We start from the raw sequence: 21,009 nt of genomic DNA, 5'->3' as shown, positions 1-21,009 counted from the left end.
GGAAGAGACCGAAGATCTTTTACGCCTTAGCTTGAGCCCACTGCCCACACAGGGACAAACAGCACAACCAAGAAGACCGAGAGTAAACTTAGGGACCAGAAAGTCTTAGGCAAGATTAACTTGGGAGCAACAGTGTGGGACGGGGGAAGAACGTGGGCTTTGGAGCCAGGCAGGGTTAGGTTCCAATCCTGGCTCCATCTACATGCTAGTCATGTAGCCTTGGGATGGGGATGATGACGGTGCTGCTGATGAAAGCAGTATCTACGATGAGCTATTATTTACTGACAGCACAAAGTCTAGCATTTAGTAAGCCAGTACTTATGAAATAACATGTTATTTTATTTAATTTTTCACAGCAACCCTGTGAATACTCTCCATATTATCTCCATTTTCTACATCTGGAAAAAGAAGGTTAAGAAGGTTAAGTAGCATTCCCAAGGTCCACAGCTAGGGGGGATGCAAACCCAAGTCTGTTTGGCTCTCAGCCCAGGCTCGTAACTACTAAACTTCACTGCACTGCCAAGCCTCAGCTTCCTCATCTGTGAAAAAGACAATAATACTCACCCCTGCAGGGTGGGAAGGATTAGACAGAATGCATGTGAAGGGTTTAACACAGTACCTGGCACACAGGAAGCTTTACAGTGTAGCTATTAGTGTCATTCCTACGACATCTGGACCTTTGGAAGAGAGAGGGAGATGTGGTAGGCGGGCATCTGGCTACACAGATGGGACAGCATCTCACACCACAGGGCTCGGCAAACAGGATTAGGAACTTTGGGCCAAGGCTTAGGGGCCTGGGATGATCTACTCCCCCTTAGGGACAGAGAGGGAACACCTCAGCAAGATGGGTAAGAACGTGTTTACTCAGAGATGAAAGGCTTTGCATCAAAATGTGGGGAGGATTGGGGATTTGGGGAGGAAGGAATAATTCAAGTTCAAGAAGAAAGTTCTCAAGAGGCAGTGCCAGACAGCATGGCTGTGCCTGGGCTAGGAATGCGGGCCCACTGTCCTTTCTGACTCCCTGACACCCAGGAAAGGATACGAGTTCCTGTGCATGTTTGTGATAAAGGAGATGCCTAGCCCCCAGGTTATCAGTAAACCCCACGCGGAACTTGAGCAGAGCCTAGTCATTCTTAAAGAAAAAGAGCATTTGTTAGAGCGAGTCTCCCTTGGAGTTAGATATGAAGAAATGTACTCATTGCAAGAAAGAACCAATGACTTAGTGTGGCTTGTAGTGTATAACATCAGGGACCCATCTGTAGGAAGACGAATCAGACTCACTGATACCATCTTGACTACTTTCTTAGTGGAAGACTGAACGGGGAGTCTAGGAACAGCAGAGTCACTCCTCAGAGAGATAATAACTGCACTGCAGGGGATGTGCATCTGGGGTGTGACATTTGCTTGGGGAGAGAAACATTACAGAGTGTCACCAGCCTCTCCCCAGACCAGCTAGTCCCCTCTTGTTTTTCTTTTAAAAGAATTGCTATACCAAGTTATTCCAATAGGAACCAAAGATACTCAAAGGTCTTCAAAACCTGTCCTCAGTCCCCTCTTTTCCTCTCTACAGCTCTACATAGGGCTCGCATCAATTTCCTGGACCATTTTATCTGCCTCTAACTAGTCCTGCTGCCGCCTCCTACAGTCCAGCCTCCACACTGCCACCAGCTGGCTTTCTAAAATAAAAGTGCTGACCACGTCACTCACCTCCTGAAAGATGTCTACTAGATTCGCACTGCCCATGGAATAAACACCAAAGCCTTAAATTGCATTCATTCATTCATATTTTTCATTACCAACCTAATGTGTGATGATCACCTACTGTGTACCAGGCTCTGTTTTGGGCCCTAGAGATAGAGTGGTGAATGAGACAGATTAAGACAAGGGCTCATCCTCATGGATTTACATTCTAGATAAGACAAAGGATAAAGAATACAAATAAATCTATAATATAAAATCACGTGCTAATGAAGAAAAATAAAGCAGAGTAAGAGAACAGAGTGATGGTGTAAGGGGTGGGGTAGGACAGTGCCTTTTAAATAGAGGAAAGACCACTTGAACACAGACCAGAACAGAGTGAAGGGAGGATTGCTGGGGAAGAGTAATCCAGGCAGAAAACAGCTAGTGGAAAGGCCCTGAGGCAAGAAAGAGGAACAGCAAGAAAGACACAGGGGCTGGAATGGAGTGAGCAAAGCAGAGAGTGCTAAGAGATGAGACCAGAGAACTAGGAGGGGCAGGAAGGACAGGGCAGGGAGTTCAGATTCTACTCCAAGGATGCTAGGAAGCCACTGGAGTGTTTTGAGCAGGGGAGTGCTGTGATCTTATTTACTTTTTAGAAGGTCATTCTGGGGGACTTCCCTGGTGGTGCAGTGGTTGAGACTCGAAGCTCCCCATTCGGGGGCCCTGGGTTCTATCCCTGGTCGGGGAACTAGATCCCACATGCATGCTGCAACTAAGAGTTCGCATGCCACAACTAAGGAGGCCTCGAGCCACAACTAAGGAGCCTGCCTGCTGCAACTAAGGAGCTGGCAAGCCACAACTAAGGAGCCCACCTGCTACAGCTAAGACCCAGTACAACCAAATAAATAAATAAATACTTAGAAAAAATAAATAAATAAAGGTCATTCTGTTTGTGTGGGAGGCTGCTCGCAGTGGGGCCAGAGTGGAAGCAGGGAGACCTGTTGAGAGATAGGGGACCTCTGGACAAGGGGAGGGAGGTGTGGCGGCTTTCAGGATATACTGTGATAGAACAGCTGTCAACATTGTAAACACACAAGGTGAGGAGCGAGGGAAGGAGCAGGGTCAAAGGTGAAACCTACATTTTGGGCCTGGGTAACCAGGTAAATGGTGGGGCCACATAACACGGGGGAGACTGGGGAGGGTCACATTTCTGCCTAAAACTTCTATTTAGTTATGTTGGGTCTGGAATGCCCATACACACTGAGGGGTGGATGCTGGGTGAGCAGTGGGTATGTGAGTTGGGGGCTCAGGAGAAAGGTCCCAAAAGGTCATCAGTGTGCACATGACCGCCAGGACGTGGCAACTTGGGTCCTCGCCCCGTGCCCCAGCTCCAGACAGATAGCCAGTGTTACCTCCCTCAGGGCTCTGGCCTCTGCCCCGTGGCTCCTGCTTCCTGGCTTACTCTGCCTGGACTTCTGCAGTGTGGACTCCTCCTCACCTCTAAAGACTTGCTCAAAGTCATCTCTTGTGTGCTGGGTCCCCAGGAGAGGCCACTCGGTCCTCTTCTCCCATGGCACCCTATGACATGCCTGGGTGACAGCACAGCTCGTGTGTCATACTGTCTATTTGCACCTTTCCCCCTGTGAGCTCTTGCGAGCAGTGGCTGTGAGTCAATTCCTCTCCATATCCCACCTCCTCGCATGAGGCCTGGGCACGGCGAACACTGGCTAAATGAATGGAGTTCTCTCTGCAGAGAGATGCAGAAGAATTTATACACAAGCAACTGACTCACGCTGCAGCTGCTGTCTGCAGCCGAGACAGGGCAAGAAAGGAAGGCGCTGTCACGGAGGCACCAGCAAAGCTCAGTGGGCTGTACGCTTCCTTTGAGGAGTTTCTCGACCACATAAAGGAACTTCAAGAAATCTGGGAGTCAAGAATCTCAGGGTGCTGGAGGTGTGATGAGCACTGCACCTAGGGAAGGTGTTTTGGGTTTCCTCTGCAGAAACCCTGGCAAATCCCCAACCAAAGCACTCAGGAGTCGGAGACAGAGGGAAGGAAACTGACCTTGTTCCCATGGACTCCCGTCGTCCAGACAGTGAGCCTGGAAGTGGGTCCTACTTGCCTTGCTTTACAGATGCAGACAACAAGTGTCAGAGAGGTTAGTGGATGTGCCCAAGGCCACAGACCTGGGAGGTACGGGAGCCAGCCACACTCAGGTCTTCCTCAGACCAAGGCCTGCATCCCTTCCAGTACACTCCAAAGTCCTGCTCCATCACAGGAGCTCCTACGGCAGCGAGCAGGATGGTTAGGGAGCACCTGAGCCCCAGGTCACACTGAGGAAATGCAGCTCTGGAGTGGGGATGAGGTTTACCCACTGTTACCGGGGAGTCACCAGCAGGATGAAGCTGGAACGACAGTCTCTGACTCGAAGGCCAGGTCCTTGGAACACTGTGCCCACACCCTGTCATTTATTTCTTAAAGGCCTTGCCCTGATCCCAGGATCCCCAGCCAGCAGCTACCAGTTTGGAGCATCCCCAGAGGAGAACCTTCTTTCTATAGAGGAAAATGAGAGAGGACTCACATTTATAAAGTGTCTATTCTGCACTGAACATCTGAGAGGCACCTTTCAAATCTTCATTCACGTATTTCTCAAAAAGCCTGTATGAGAGAATCATTATCACTATTTTGTAGAAAAGGATACTGAGGCTCAGAGACATAAGGTCAACAGTGAGAGGTTCACACTGCTAGTAGTAAAAGCGAGGGGGCCAGGATTTGAACCCGCTCTACCTGACTCCAGATCCCTGTTTACACTAGACCAGACCCCTGCTTGGATCTAACGAAGCTGACGGCATCCTGGAAGGATAAGTGGTCCGGGCATCAAATTTACCTGCAGGCTCACAAGTGAGGTTACTGCTAAGGAGCTTTGGCCAATACAGGGTAACCTGTTAGCAAGAGCCAGACACAAGGTCAGAGAGGCAGAAAAGAGGTCTCTGGAGAAGACGAAATTCAAAATTTTACACACAGTTAGTAGGCAGTAAGCTGACCATCTCCTGAGACCTGTCCTTTTTAAGGAGGAGATATAGTCAGCAGTTCTCAACCACCTGTGATCAGTTAAGGCCCCTGGTCAAGAATTCACAGATCCCTCCCAAAGGCTAAGGAAATATTCGAGAACATGACTGTAAATGTTAGCACTGCTAGGAGAAAGCTGTGGACAAAAATGAACGCAGGAAGTCTGGGAATATCACTTCCCTTTCCTTTCTCCGCCCCCAGTTCAGTAAAGGAAACGTCTACGGTGTCCTATAGGCAAAAAACTACCACTCAGCCTCACAGGGCTCTGACTCCGCCATATCTGGAGTCAGAACACCCGGTCCAGTGCACTGACCCTGACCATCTGTGTGACACTCACTAAGTCAGACCTTTGACCCTAAGCGTTTCCAGATATAAATGAGGGGAGAGGGGAGTGCCTGCTTCACAGGGAGGTCATATGGATCCTATGAGAAAATACATGTGGGAAGAACCTGTCAACGTAAAACGGCTTCATGTGTAAGGAGGGGATGCTGGGAATCCTCGGGTACTTCACCACATCACTGCTGTCTCTCCCTCCCCAAGGCCTGGCACTCCCATTTAAATGCTGATCCGACCTCCGTCCTGAGCGCTCAGCCCTTGGAAGGAAAGACAAGGCAGCCCTGGCGGACCAGTGGAAAAGGAAGCCGTGATTTGTCTGTTATTCTTCCAAAGGCTCCCTGGCACAACTGAAATCCTCACATAAGTATTTAATAATTAAATTGGTAACAACAGTTGGGGAACATTTTTGTCACCTTGCAGGATGATAACCATCACTAGGTATGAAAATCATTTAATTAAATCTATAGCTATATATTTCAAATGCTTTTCTAAGACAAATGTGTCATTTTGATGGCATATTTGTGAGTTTTTAAAGTTTACTTTTCTCATGCATGGTTAAGCAAAAAACTAGATTATTGGAGCCATAATTGGATACTCTTAAAAGGAGCATGAACTGGTACAGCCTTTTTGGAGGGCGATTAGGCAATATTGATTCAAATTTTAGATGGCAAACTACTTAGGCCAAAAGTCCCACTTTCAGGTGTCTATGAGCAGAAAAATTTCATGCAGAAGTTCACAGGTCGGTGTAACAATTTCCCCAGCAGCAATGGTTGCAATGGCAAAAATCGGCAACAACCTGGGTGTCTACCAATACAGGGATGATTAAATAAGCTTAAAATGCACCCATACCATGGAGTACAACTGTTACACATAATAGGGTACATTTATCCGTACATATGGACTTGAAAAGAAAACCATAACAATTGACAGTTAGCTTCAAAAAAAAAGGAAAACTGCAGAACTATAGGTATAGAGAGAGTCTATTTCTACAAAAGTAAAAACGTGTATGTTGGGCATGAGGGCAAAGGAGGCAGGAGTTAAGGGGATACAAGCAAATGAAAAAGTCCAGGACTATACCCACCAAAAAGTGCCAATCTCAGGGGAAGGCTGGGAGTGGGGAGGTGGGTGTCACAGAAGACCTTCTTCCTTTATGTTAATGCACTTCTTCAGGGCTGTCTAAATTTGTTACAAGTGTATACTCTTTCATGATGGCAAAAAATTTTTTAAAGCTCATAGGATAATAGTAATTTAAAACATTGCTTTCAAGGACTCCCCTAAAGTAAACACTGTGGGGCTCAGCACCGCCCCCCTCCTGCATATGCACCCATTTCTGTGCGTGCTCACAGGCTGGAAGGGGGTATGGGCTTGCCTGAGAAAAGCCTACAAATGGGGATGGTCTCCAGTGTTAAGAATCCCAAACTCCTCTTTCAATAAGGATTCTGCCAATTACAACTATTTCAATGAGATGGCTAAAAACGACTAAGTATCTTCAATTGTTCAAATTTACATCATAAATTACTGAATTAAAGCAGGTCACTTGTGTTCAACCTCCCTTAAATAGAAGCAATCAAAATGTATACCCTGCCTTATCCAACATTTTACACTGACTTGTAAGTCTGGCTGAAGACTCTTTCGAAATTACTAATGAGGAAAATTCACAGGGAGGAGAGAAGGTGATTCTACTAAACCCAAAAGAGCCGAAATAAAACACTATAGCTACTTGGCTTATAAAAATGAAAACTTAGCAAGTGAAATAATCTTCTCTATGGTCAACGCTGCCGGTAAAAATAATTCTAAACTGATGCACAGTGTCTAAGAAATGTTGGTTACATTTAGCACAGATTACAAACTCAGTTACCTACAGGCCATGTACAGGAGCAGGGGCTTGGGCAGGGCCGGGCAACTGGAGAAACATGTCCCCATAAGAGGGACCACCATACTTCATCACCGCCATGAGGGTCCAGCGCTGCTAGACTTTCGGATTTTTGTAAAGATCTGGAAATCCAGATTTCTAGATAATATCTACCAACTTTTAAATGTTACCCACTAACTTAAAGGTTTTAAAACATTGTGAGCACTTAACAAAATACATCTGCAGGCCAGATGCAGCCAATAAGTAGAGAATTTTCAACCTCTGTCTAAAAGTATCTACATTTTAAATTTTTGTTTGATTTCGTTTTTGGAAGGATGGGAGGAGACAATGAAATGGTATGGGATGGAGATAAACACAAGAAAGGCAAGCAGTTGATGTTAAGAAAATATTTCTAACATACTTGAGAAAGCAGTGGTATTTGTCTACATCAAACGCTGAATAAATTGCTTACATTTCTTCAGCTATATTAGGTACAAAACTCTGAGAGTGAGAATTTCTTGAGCAAATTCTCAGGAATTTGTCCTAAGCAAATGCCCACAATTTACTGTCAATGGACTTACGAGAACTTACTATACCACTGTGTATTAAAAGTTTATCATAAAATATTTAAAATAATATGAGCAGCCACAGAACTGATCCTCTGCGCCAGGGGCTCGTCAGACATTGGGCACCTGGGATCACCAATGTGGGTCACACAGCCTCTGGTCAAGATTCCAATTAAGGCCTGTCTGACAAATCTCCCTCCAAAACAAAAACCAAAACCAGTAAAGAACTTAGACTCAACATCATAAAGTTGTGCTCTGTCATTTTTTTCAAAGCCAAAACAATAAAAGAGTTATTTGTGCTAATAATAATATCTGCACACAATTTGCAATTCACAAAGTGCTTTTCCCACACACCCATCTCATTTACTGCTCACAGCCTTTACCTGTGCATTTTAGACTTTGTATGCTGTCCAAAGTCTTCTTACAATTATTGACAATGCTACTTTTCAAAAACAACAGTAAAATGATAACAAATATTTGGCACTTTCTACACACTGTGTACAGTGCTAAGCGTGTTTTCATTTCACCCTCACAAGGACCTCACAGAGGTGCTTACTATGATCATCATCCTGTTAAACAGGTGAGAAAACTGAGGCTTAGAGAGCGTGGGTGATCTGTCTTAAGCCCCACCACTAGTAGGTGCAGAGCCGACACTGTGAAGCAGGTCTGCTTCCAGGGCCTGAGACCATTGTGCTGGGTATCCTAGAGGCTGTAGGGTGATCTCAGTTTGTTTCCAGCAAATGTAAGGAAGCCAGGGGCTTCCCTGGTGGCGCAGTGGTTGAGAGTCCGCCTGCCGATGCAGGGGACACGGGTTCGTGCCCCGGTCCGGGAAGATCCCCCATGCCGCGGAGCGGCTGGGCCCGTGAGCCATGGCCGCTGAGCCTGCGCGTCCGGAGCCTGTGCTCCGCAGCGGGAGAGGCCGCAACAGTGAGAGGCCCACGTACCGCAAAAAAAAAAGGAAAAAAAAGATGTAAGGAAGCTGGAAGCCGTGGCTAGCATCCTCCTGCTCCCCACCCCGCCCCTGCCCATGCCCACTTTCCCCACTTGGTCAGAAACCATTTTTAATTTTTATTTTTCCCACTCAAAACCAGTGTGAATCTCTCAGAGCTCAGCCAGCCGGGCCCCGGAGGCCTGGTGAGGTGCCCTTGGGGGACCAGGCCTCCCTGCTGCCAGCTTGGGCAATGTAGCCTGGCGCCCTGCCAGCCTGCCAAGGTCTAGATGGGGCTTTCACATCACTGCTGTCTGAATGGGGTCTGGGAAGGGGGTACTGATAGTCACAACAACCCTATGAAATGGTCGGAGAGGTACCAAAGTGGGGATGGGGACGAGGGGAGGCGCCTTCAGCTAGAGAGAGGAGGAAAGATCTGTTTAGCCAACAGCTCTGAAATATCTATTATTCAGAGCCCTACATTAGACCCCTGAGAGAAGGAGGCATGGTCTCTAATGTGCACGAGGATAAATTATGCAAGTAAAAACATCGAGCAAGAAACACACACCCCCCCATACATACTCACCAGCACAGGTACACCCCACACACTCGGAATCATGGTGCAACTGCGCTTAGGGTAGTAACTTTGGTCCTCTTACCCCCTCTGTGGCCCCCTCAGCCCTGACTATACAAGACACTGCCCGGTCACAGAGGCCACACCAGGGATGGTCCCGAGCAGCTGCAGAAGGACAAGGAGGACAGGAACACAGGTCAGGATGGCCCATTGTGGTCAGAGCCATCCCGAGCGTGTGCAGGTCCAGAGGAGCAGAGGACGGGTGAGGGCTCTGTCCTGGGGGAAGAAAGGGGTCGACTTCTTTATACAAGGATGAGGACGGGTTCACAAGGTGGAGGAAAGGCAAAGGGACAGACCCAGCTAGGGACAGAAGCTTCCTTAGCACCACTAGCTCTGACACGGAAACAGGAGGGGAGGGTGCAGGCTAAACTGTGGGGACCCCCAGGGAGTTCATGTTCACAGCCCAGACTCTTGTGATGCAAGGGGCAAGGAGATCCAGCGGGTGAGCGGCTGTCTAGGCAGGCAGGCTGTCGGTGAACTCTGCCCTGAGTGCCTGCCTAGAGGTCAGGCTCCTGCCGTCCTGGGGCTTACCAGGCTGCCCAGTGGGAGAATGAACATTCATTCATCTATAACCACACAAACAAACGTAAAATGGCCTCTGGGGTGAGTGCTGAAATGAGTGGGAGGATGGGCTGCTGAAGGCCTGGCAGAGGGGCCTGCAGAGTAGAGAAGAATGGGCAGAAGCACAGACCCAGTCAGGCACCTGGGGACAAACCCTGCTCGCATGCCCACAACTGATCTGGGCCTCAGTTTCCTTGAAAGGTATCTTTGGGGTAATAATGATAACCCTGACCTCAGCCAACACCTGCTGAGGCCCTAATACTAAGTGGTTACCCACCAAGCACTTTGACAATGTCTGCCCCATTGTGGGCAATCAATAAGCAGTATAAAGTGATAACAGTAGTGGTGATGATAAGACCTAGGTTTCTTATCAAGGTCAGGGAAGGCTTCCCAAGAAGAAGCAAATCAGCTGACATCTGAAGGCTGAATGGGCATGAACCAGGCAAAGCAGAAGGAAAATGCATTCCATGCTGAGGGAAGAGCTTCTGGAAAGTCCCTGAAAGGGAAAGCAGCAGCATCATCAGTATTTCCAGGCAAGAAAAGCAGCCCCAAGTGCCCGCTGGAGCACCCTGGTCAGTAGGACACGTCTGTGTTGAAAATGGCTCCTGCTTCAAGGAAGCCTTCCCAGATTACTGTGAACCCCCAAAGAAAACCTACATTCTCCGCACAATTTCCCAGTTCTGTGGCAGAACCAGGAAGTGGAGGAGAGGCAACAGCATCAAACTGAAAGCCCCACATGAAAACATGAGAAGGTACCAGCCTAGCACCTAGGTGCATCACAGCAGCTCCCATGGTAAATACAGACACAGACCTGGCATCCCTGTGCTCAGAGCCTCTTCCTATTTGCTACTCCTCAGTATTCACTGAGGACTTTACAAGGTTCCAAATGAAGATAAAGATGCCGTCGGGCACCTCCACAAAGGACCACCAGCTATCCTCATCCCCCAGCCAGAAAAGCACTCTCAGCTTGAATGTGAAAGGGAAAAGCTGTCAGTGGTTAGCAAGAATCATTATTTTGGCTAATTTAGGAAACTTGGGATTCATCCAGGAAGCTGGGTGGACCTCACTCCTCAGCATTCCTTGATGGACTATTTTTCACTTTGCATTGCTTTACTATCCCATCAACAATGGGAGTTAAAAATAAAAAAGTCAGGGGCAAAGAATATAGAGAAGATATATTCCCGAGGCCTCAGTAGGCTGAGAGATGCAATAGGCAACCACAAACCCAGGCCCACAACAACCTATCCTGCCATCAAAACTGAGAAGCAAGGAGGCCCCACCCAACTCAATAGCCAATGAACCTCCAGTTTCAAATACATTTGATCACATTATAAATCTGTTGTCTGGCTGCGCAAACAGACTTTGCTATCCTCACTCTTTCAACAAACACTTCCTGAACCAGGTACATAGTGCTGGCACCGAGAACCCAGAGATGTGTGTGTGTGTGTGTGTGTGTGTGTGTGTGTGTGTGTGTGTGTGTGTTTGTGTGTTCCCCACCCTTAAGGAGCTCAGTTTACTGAGCATAACAGATAGTAAATCAACAGTTACGCCAATAAATGTTTTGGGAGAGAGAGAGATGCAGGGTGTTCTGGAAGCCAGGAGGAAGGTCACCTCCAGGTCACAGAGAAGTGCAGGGTGGGGAAGGAAGGTGTCCAGAAAATCAGAAACTTGACCTGAGTTAGCGAAATGGGGAGCAGGAGCTGGGTCATTCCCAGGAAAGGGCCCAGTTCTGGCAAAGGCACCAGGAAGTGATGGCTGTTGAGAGGCCGGGCTGATGTGAGAAATACGGGTTAGGGAAAAAGTGAAATAGGGAAGGTGGCCAAAGGCCAGTTATGAAAAGACTGCAGGCCCGCTGTGGGGGTTTAAGTTCTATTCTATAAGCAATGAGGAGCCCCTGGAGAATTTTAAGCAGGAGAAAGCCATGATAGATGTGTGAGTTAGAAACATCATGCTGCTAGGAAGTGGAGGTGGACTGAAGGAGGACAAAAGTGTGCCCGGGGAGACCAACCAAGAGGCTGCTGAAACAATCCAAATGAGGAGTCCTAAACGAAGGGGAGGGCAGGGAGTGACAAATTAGAACATGGGCTCTTCCAGAAAAGGTGACCAATGGAAGACGACAGTTGAGGGAAAGGACAAAGCCAAGGGTGACTCCTGCAGTCGACATGACTGAGGGGGTGCAGTCCCACCCCAGGCAGGCACCACAGGGAGACAGACACACTGGGTACCAGGCGAGGGCTGAGTTGGAGGTGCCCACAGGATAGGAGCTAGGAAGGAGGGCTGGGCAGAGGTTCTGGGCTGGATCTGCAGATCTGGGTGACTTCAGGAGAGAGGTGAACAGTGGATGAGTTCACCGGGGAAGAATACTGGGACTGACCAGAAAGGGATCAAGCAAAACCTTATTAAGCTAAAGGTAGAGAAAAGAGAACCGGCACAGCAAGCTGCGGAGTCGAGGTCTACGGAGTTGGAGGAGAACCAGGGGGTGGCAGGCCAGACAGGAGGGTGAGCAGAGGAGAGGGGCCAGGAGGGGAGCACTCAGCCCTGCCAGAGGCAGGAGGCTGCTCTGGCCCCAGGAGGGAGCTCTCGCTGGGGGGAGCAGTTAGCTGGGTGTTAGCAACCACAGCCAAGCAAAAGAATTAAAACAGAGTGGACAGCTTAGACGACATATCTGCAGTCACCCCAAAGTGCATCATTATGACTTTTTTCAGAGGATTATCCTGCCTGCCTGACCTCAGACTGCACATCTCACCTGTCTATTCTGTCTGTCTCCCCTGCTGGCTCATCTGCCTCACGAGGACAGAACCTGTCCTGTGTCACCTGCAAAACTGCAGTGCCGACGGCAGTGCCTGGCACACAGAGGTGAAGCTCCTTGTCCCAAGCTGCCTGGCTCACTAGAAACAACAAATATTCAATCAGCACATGCTACACGCCTGATACCAGGCTGGATGCTGGGGGTACGGTGGAAAACAAGTCAACACAGGACCCTGGCCTCGGACCAGGTGATGGAGGTGAGCAGAGAGAGATGCAAGTATTTAAACAAAAAGTAGATTATAACTGCCTTAGAGCTAGGACTGGAATCTGACTGTCATGCCTTCTAGTGAGATTTCCTTTCCAAGCCCAAACCCGCCACCTTCTGCAACTAAGTGAAAATTTCAGCAGGGGAAACAGTTAGTGTTTGAAGTTTGGCCTTAGTCTCCCCCAAGGATCCCATACTGCTTCCACACTTTTAATAGACTCCTAAGGAGCAGAAATACCCACCACAGCCTCTGAATATTTAACCTTAAGAACTCATTCTGTCTCCAGTCCTTCTATGTAAGTTAGAGGAGAAATTCCACACCCAGGTGGGAGAAAACAGAAAGTGGCCTAAACTAAGGGGGTCAGATAGGTCTGGGTTCAAATCCCTTGTAACCTCAGGCAACCTCTTGTGATTTAATTTCCTTATTGCTGAAGTGGGAACACTAATTCCTCTTTCACAGGTGGTTGCAAAGATGAAATAAAATGATACCTACAGAGTACTCGGCACTATGCCTGGGATATAGTGAGACTTCACTAAACGGAGGCTCCAAACCAGTTCCACCTGTTGCTTTTATGACTCCATCTCTAACTGCTATATCTGCAAAAACGACCCAAAGACTACTCAGAATTCAAACCAAGGAACATACACTCGAAATGCTTGGCACATAAATTGCTATCTAGTTGAGCGACTTGAGGAATTATCGCAAATTCCCATACTTGGGCAGACTCTGCAGTAAGGAGTTTAATTTCCGTTTCTTGCTCTACCCTATTTTCTCCTCCAACTCAGGCAAATGCAACTATTTCCCCAACAGATCACATCTTGTCTCATGGCAAGGGTCCAAACATGGGCTAGATTCCATTGGTGCAAGTTATGACAGAGCTCAGAACACCACACCTCAAAGAAAGCATAAGAACGCAATCACAAGCCCAAGGTACACACAAACTCCCAAACACACTTGGCTCCAGAGACGGACAAGAGAACTGGTCGTGGCTTGCTTTGCTTGCCTCAAAGCTAAAGAAAGGGTTACCTTGGCATGCAGACGCTGAAATCTTTGTGCCTCCGTTCTTTTACCATCCAAACTCTCCGTAAGTGGTCACTTTTACTAACGTATCTGATTCTTTACCCGTCATTTATGATGGACCCTGTGCAACCTGGCTTCCTCCCCCCTTCCCCCCTCCCCACATCTCATTCTCAAGGCCAGCTGTAGCCACCCTGTCACCAATTCGGCAGCCTTCCCTCAGGGGCCTTCTCTGTGGTCTCTGCTGTCCCATCCTCTTCCCTTCCTGGGACTCTCTCCTTCAGCCCTCTGCTCATCACGGGGAGAACTTATTAATCCTATGGTTTCTGTTCTACACCTCTAGACCTACCCTTCCCAGCCCTGGCTTCAGCCTTGCATTTCTTTTTTTTTTTAAAGATTTTTTTTGATGTGGACCATTTTTTAAAATAAATAAATAAATTTATTTATTTATTTTTGGCTGCGCTGGGTCTTCATTGCTGCGCATGGGCTTTCTCTAGTTGTGGTGAGTGGGGACTACTCATCACAGTGGCTTCTCTTGTTGCAGAGCACGGGCTCTAGGCACGTGAGCTTCAGTAGTTGTGGCTCACGGGCTCAGTAGTTGTGGCTCGCGGGCTCTAGAGTGCAGGCTCAGTAGTTGTGGCACACGGGCTTAATTGCTCCGCGGCATGTGGGATCTTCCCGGACCAGGGATCAAACCCATGTCCCCAGCACTGGCAGGCAGGTTCTTAACTACAGTGCCACCAGGGAAGTCCCGATGTGGACAATTTTTAAAGTCTTTATTGAATTTGTTACAATAATGCTTCTGTTTTATGTTTTGGTGTTTTGGCCACAAGGCATGTGGGATCTTAGCTCCTCAAGCAGGGATCAAACCCGCACCCACTGCATTGGAAGGTGAAGTCTTAACCACTGGACTGCCTGGGAAGTCCCCAGCCCTGAATTTCTAATTGCCTACTAGACATATCCTGTGGATGAATCAGTACCATCTCAAATTCAGTGTATCAAAAACTGGACGCATCAACTACCCTTCTCCATCCCCAATAGCCACATTTCTGTCAATGTTACCATTGTGAACTATCAAGTTTAAACTTTCATCTTCTTTGGCTCCTGTCTTTAAAGTCTAAGAAGACCATAAATCCTACCATTCTTCCTTTGCAATATCTCTCCTATTGGACCTTTTCTCCATTTTAAGCACTGTTAACCACATGACCTCACACCTGGATTGCTACTGCTGCCTTGGAACAGGACCCATACTTCTTGTCCAGCTATCAGATGAATGCTCCTAACTTGTTACTTCGGCCATTTCACTTCTTTGCCCCAAATAACTTCAATGGCTTCCCACTGCCTTCAGAACAAAGTCCAAGTGCCTTAGCCCAGCACAGCATTCAGGGTCTAGAAAAGGAGTGGGCAAACCATAGCCCACAGGCCAAATCCGGCCCACGACCTGTTTCTGTAAATAAAGCTTTTTTGGAACACAGCCACACCGTCATATACATATTAACTATGGCTGCTTTCCCACTATAATGGCAGAGTTGAGTAGCTATGACAGAAACCATATGGCCTAGGAAGCCAAAAATATTTACCATCTGATCCTTTACAGGAAAAATTTGCTGACCCTGGTCTAGAATAGAATAATCAACCACCAGCAGATCCTGAAGAAGTTCCTACTCACCACTCCTTTGGATGAAGTTTTTGTTCCTGTGGGTCTTCTGCTGAGCCCACTTTCTTTACATCTTACACCCACCTTCTCAAGCCTGAAAAGCTTATTTCACTCCCCCCCCGGACTTGTCCATCCTTCAAAATGCAGCCAAAGCTGCACCTCTCTGTGAGGCCAGCTGCGTCCATCCCTTGCACCCCTGGGTGTTTCTCCTCTGGCTTCTCCCTCTGCACCTACTGCAGAAACCTACAGTGGGATCCACTTTTCCTGTGGATCTTTTCCACCTATACTGTAGGCTTCTCTAGGGTCCAGGCTTGGTACCCTTCACAGAGCAGCACCAATGATAACTACCTTGCCCTTCATTCCAAATACCAATCCTTGACAGCATAATTTGGTAAGAAGGCATCAAACAAACTTACCAATGAAGGCCTAGCATTCCACATTTGAAAAGTTAAGCTTGGGTCCAAAAGCATGCACTCTAGCCAGCACCACCTAAAAGCCAATGAAATAAGAGTTTAACTTTAAAAGAGAATATTTACATGTTTTCTTTAAATTTACAACCCCAATAAGTTTTGATTTACTGTCCTCCCAGGATGTCTATCTCTGCTTCTCTGCCTAGAAAATACTGCTCATCCTTCAAATCCACTGGACAGCCTTTCCCTGGAAGCCATCCCAGCGTCCCTGACAGGCCAGGCACGCTCCTCTCGGCTCCCATGGAACCTCGGTGAGACATTTATGGTAACATGCGGTACAATGTAGCATAATTTCTTATTTGGGAATGGAGTCCCTAGACTGTAGGCTTATCAAGAGAAGCGATCTGAGAAATTCACCCCTTCCCTTACCTCCAGTGCCTAGAATACTACGGGCATTTAGACAGTCCTCAATAAATATTTGTAAAATGGGTGGAAAAATAACCTACTCAATTCATGAACATATGCCCAGGCATCTAAAATTCTGCTAGGCCGCAATTTTCATCAGAGAAATGCATGCTTCAATCCGAGTGCTTTTAATAGGCAACGGGTTTAACAGGAAGGATTAATGAGATTAAGCTTCTAAATGCACATCTCTGGAATGACACTCCCATGGGCAGAAACCTTTAGAGGCTCCCAGAACCTAAGAAGGCAAGCCCAACTCCACAGCCAGGCTGCCAGGCCTGCAGCAACTGGCTCAGCCTGAGTCTGCAGCCTCAGCTCCTGTGATCTCCCCCAGCGGATGCTTCAATCTAGACAGATAGGACTGGTGCCCAGACCCTTCTCTCAGCATTCCTTCCAGCTGGATGTCTTCCTCCCCTTCTCTCCACATGATCTCCCTCTACTGAAATGACTTCCATTTCAACATCATACTCCCAACCAAGGTCATGGTGGGGCTCAATAAGATTTTTTTTTCCTTTCTGATTTTGTGTGTGTGCGCGTATGTGGTGGTAAAACACACATAACAAAATTTACAAGCTTAGCCATTTTAAAGTGTGCAGTTCAGTGGTATTACATACATTCACATTGTTGTGCAACTACTACCAGTCATCTCCAGAACTTTTTTTCATCTGCAAAACTGAACCTTTATACCCCTTAAACAACAACTCTACCTTCTCCCTTCCTCTCAGTCCATGGCACTCAAAAAGTTTTTGTGGAATGAATGAATGAATCATTGAACGAATGAAGACATGAATTAATCTGACCTCAAACCTCCCCACAAAAGCCAGAAGTACTGTCTGTTTCTGCTGGGCTCCCATGATACTATCTTCACATCTTTCTCAGACTTGTTTCAATCAATCTTTAATGACCCTTTTTTGCACACCTGTATTCTCCTTCAAGGCGGGAACTATGACTTATTTGAAAGGCTAAGTTTGGGTCCAAAAGCACGCATTTAGCTTCTCCTCCATGTTGTTAGATCCAAAGGGTGAGTCTGAGTCCTCCTCTTACAGCTTTTGCTACCAGTGAATCATGCCCTCTTGTTTGACTACTCTTCACTTGGCTTCCAGGCTAGCACTCTGGGTTTTCCATCTACCTCACTGGCTGTTCTTTCCCTTTGCTGGTTCTTCCTCATCTCCCCACCTCTTAATGTAAGAGTGCCCCAGGGCTCGGTCCTGGTTCTCCTGTCTTCTCTGTATTCCTTCAATCACCCCCTGGGTGATCTCACCTAGTCTCATATTACCTATAGGCTGAGGATGCCCAGATTTCTCTCCAAGTGCAGACCTCACCTCTGGACTCCTGGCTAATATATCCTACTGCCTGTTTCAGGTACGATGTCAAGTGGACAGGAGGTCTGTGTGAGATGTGTTCCATGTCTCAAACTTGACACGTCTCACACAGACCCCTGATCTTCCCCCAGACCTGCTCCTCCAGAATCTTATCCATCTCAGTTTAAGGCCATGGTCTTCCAGTTGCCCAGGTCAAAGATTCGGAGTCATTCTCGTCTTGTCTCGTCTCTTTCTCTCTTATTCTCTATCCAATCCTCTGGTTTTTACCTTCAAAATATATTCACAATGTGACCATTTCTCACCTCCTCCACCATTACCAGCCTAGATTATTGCAATAGCCTCCTAATTGGTGTCCCTGCTTTCCCTGCTTCTATTTTTGGTGTCACTCCCACTTCCACCCATAGCCTATTCTCAATACAGGAGGGAATCTGTTACAACATAAATCAGATTATGTCATTTCTTTGCTTAAAATTCTTGCAAGCCTTCCCAGCAAGGACAATGCCAAAAGGATAAATGTTTCCAGAGCAGACCTGCAGGCCCTGGGGCAGCGATGGGGGAGGCAGGGCCTTCAGGCCTGCATCTTCCTCTCAACCATCTATTTCTCGACTGGCAGTCCTGACACACCTCCTATTATCTGATTCCTTAAAGAAAGGAAACTTTTTAAAGGGAGAAAAGTAGAATCAATCAGCTTCCTTTTCCAGTTAGGACACCACAAGAAGCCAGTAACACCCACATTTCTTAAGAAGCAATAAGAAAGATATGTCAAGTCTGCCACCACTTAATGACTAGTTTCCAAAGAGAAAGCTAGCCTCTCAGGGAACAGTTGGTGCTGGTGGTGAGTCCTCCTGAAGCACCCCCTGCCCCCTCCAGCTGTTCACCACGCCCTATTTGCCTACTTGTCTCCAGACTCTGTCCCCCTCCTCAACCCCTCGACGCTGTGGCTGGAGGGTGAAGTCCAAATGACATAAGGATCCAAGGACTTGAATTAGCTCAGGTCTCATCTGTTCTCCCCAGAACTACAGCAGCAGCCTCTCTACCAGTCTCCCCAGCTCTCCTCATTTACTTATTTCCAACTACAACTTTACACAGTGATAATTTTAAGAAAACCTAAATTTGATCAAGTCCCCTGCTTTAAAACTCTCCAAAGAGTTCCTACATTGCCATACTATAAATTCTTCAAAAGATATTATACAGTGAACCATAGTAAATATTCTTTTCTATCTTCCGTAGATGCTTTTCTTCTGCCTTCTTCCTTAGAAGTCCTTGCTTGCGAGCCCCCTGGTGGCCTAGTGGTTAGGATTCTGAGCTTTCACTGCCATGGCCCGGGTTCAATCCCTGGTCGGGGAACTGAGATCCTGCAAGCCATGCAGTGTGGCCAAAAAAAAAAAAAAAAAGGCCTGGCTTGATCTAATGGGGGTGGGTAAACCATCCGGCTCAGATTAGGCTACTCCCTGCAACAGTGATAGGTCAAAAAGGACAAGCACATCACCCAAGCTGGGCCAACCATAGCCTTTCTCTAGCATTAATATATGGATGCAGAGAAAGGAGCTCTCCCTTCTCTGGAATTGGTAAGTGGGAGCTGTCAGCAGTGGTGCCCCCCAGGGAGGGTGGCCTGTCTGCAGTAAGAAAGACTGATGTCAACACACAAAGAATGTAAGGTGCCAGACAGACCACCAGCAGCATCAACTCCCATTCCAGAACCTCTTGCTTTTGTGAACTCCTACAGCACCCTTCCCAGTTATGGAACCAAGAACTACCCACTTATGCCTCAGCTAGCTGGAGTCCCAACAGGCCCGCCATGACGTTTCCTGTATCTGTGCCTTTCCCACAATGTTTCCTCTGCCCGGAATGTGTGCTCCTTGGGTTTTACACAGCAGCCAGGCTTACTCTGCGGAGCCGGCCCTGAAGGGAAGCACAGTTAGTCCAATCTTCCGGTCATGCTCTAAAAGGCCTAGAATATACCTACTCTGTTACACTTACACCACTCCCCTAGCTCCCCAATCTCCTAGCTAGTTGCCCAAGCTAGAAACCTCAGACTCACCTGGTCCTCGGACTTCCTTGTGGCCCACATGGACTCTCCCTTCTTCCTTTCTGCCCCACGTCTGCTGTCGCAGTCCAGAAATGCATCCTCACCTCCCTGGGCCCAGGCACCAGCCTCCGGGTCTCTCTGCCACTCCCCTCCCCATCCCTCCACACTGCTGCAGAGTTGAACCTCCAACATCCCTCCTGCCACCTACAGAGTCAAACCCCTGGCGTGAAGGCCCTTCACACACTGGCTTCAACCCAATCCTCTAATTTCTCCCAACCACTTCCACTTCCAGGAGGATGCGGTAGACACACCTTTCCCTATTCCACCTGCTGTGCACAACAAAAACCCCTGCACGCGATAGGTAAAACAAACAAGAGAGGACTCTGAAAGGCGGAGTGCAGAAGGCAGACCAGTGAGGGGCCTCAGGCCTGGAGGAAGGACACCATGGTGAGTGGCCTGCATTTTCTTTTTGCCTCACTTGGAACGGAAGAACCTGGAGATGCCAACAAGCACAGACGAAAAAGGCTCCAACAAAAGCTTGCTGCCTCGAGCAAGATAGACAACTTTTAGATAGTAACTGCCCTATATCAGCCAAACACCACAGAAAACCCCATGGTCCCACCCACACCCATACAACAAAGTGCAAATGACATGTGCAAAAATCATCTACAGCTAACCATACACTTAATGGTGAAAGACTGAATGCTGCCCCCCAGGATTAGGAATAGGCAATGCTGCCCACTCTTACTCAGCAAGGAGCCAGCACAAGAGGCAACAAACGGAAATAAAACAGATTGGAAAGGAAGAAATCATCTGTATTTGTAGATTATGTGATTGTCTAGATAGAAAATCCTGTGGAATATACAAAAAAAAAAAAAAAAAAGCCTGCAACTAATTAGTGAGTTTATCTAGGATGTAGGATACAAAATAAAAACTCAACTGTTTTTCTGTATACTAGCAATGAACATGTGGACACTGAAATTAAAAATACAGTACCATTCACAATCACTAAAAAAAGAAAAAGAAAAGAAAAAAAAGGAAAATGAAAGAAACACTCAGGTGTAAATATAATTTCTTCCAGCAAATCACTGTATGATCTAGCCACATGGGTCTACTCTGTCAGGAGGGCAGGAATAGTACATTTGTTTCCCTCTCCAATGAAACCAAAATACCCAGCCAGTGCCCAGCACCTAGTAGGCATGCAATATTTGCTGCCACAGCTCGTACCCTGCTCTGTTTAAGATAGACTTTCTTCCCCTTATGCTCCTAATGGGAGCACCATCTACTAAAAAATTCCATCTCTCATTTCTGCCTTGGCGGGTCATGATTGCCAAGTAAGAACCAGGAAAACTGCTTCCACTTCCACTCCCAAACACACTTATATTCTTACATTACACACAGCATGGACTGGAAGTGGCCTCTGCAGGTATCTCTTGGTTACCCAGGGGGACACTGGGTCCCTTCCACATCAG

General features: G+C 47.4%; 1 protein-coding gene across 5 annotated transcripts in view; it reads right to left on the bottom strand.

The window, feature by feature from the left end:
• The window catches only part of BMAL1 (basic helix-loop-helix ARNT like 1), a 104,007-nt gene that overhangs the window by 57,544 nt on the left and 25,454 nt on the right, over positions 1-21,009 (bottom strand). For 3 of the 5 annotated variants that reach the window (XM_082845250.1, XM_082845254.1, XM_082845253.1), the window contains exon 2: positions 15,731-15,803. The gene's annotated coding sequence lies outside the window, so the exon portion shown is untranslated. Of the gene's footprint in view, positions 1-4,261; positions 4,409-15,730; positions 15,804-19,549; positions 19,612-21,009 lie in introns of those variants that run through there. The other 2 variants (XM_082845251.1, XM_082845252.1) reach the window with 2 other exon arrangements.

This window comes from Leucopleurus acutus (genome assembly GCF_964270905.1).
Source record: "Leucopleurus acutus genome assembly, chromosome: 8".
NCBI classification, from domain to species: Eukaryota; Metazoa; Chordata; class Mammalia; order Artiodactyla; family Delphinidae; genus Leucopleurus; species Leucopleurus acutus.
The sequence above is the reverse complement of the archived record's forward strand: the minus strand, read 5'-3'. Positions and strand labels throughout refer to the sequence as shown.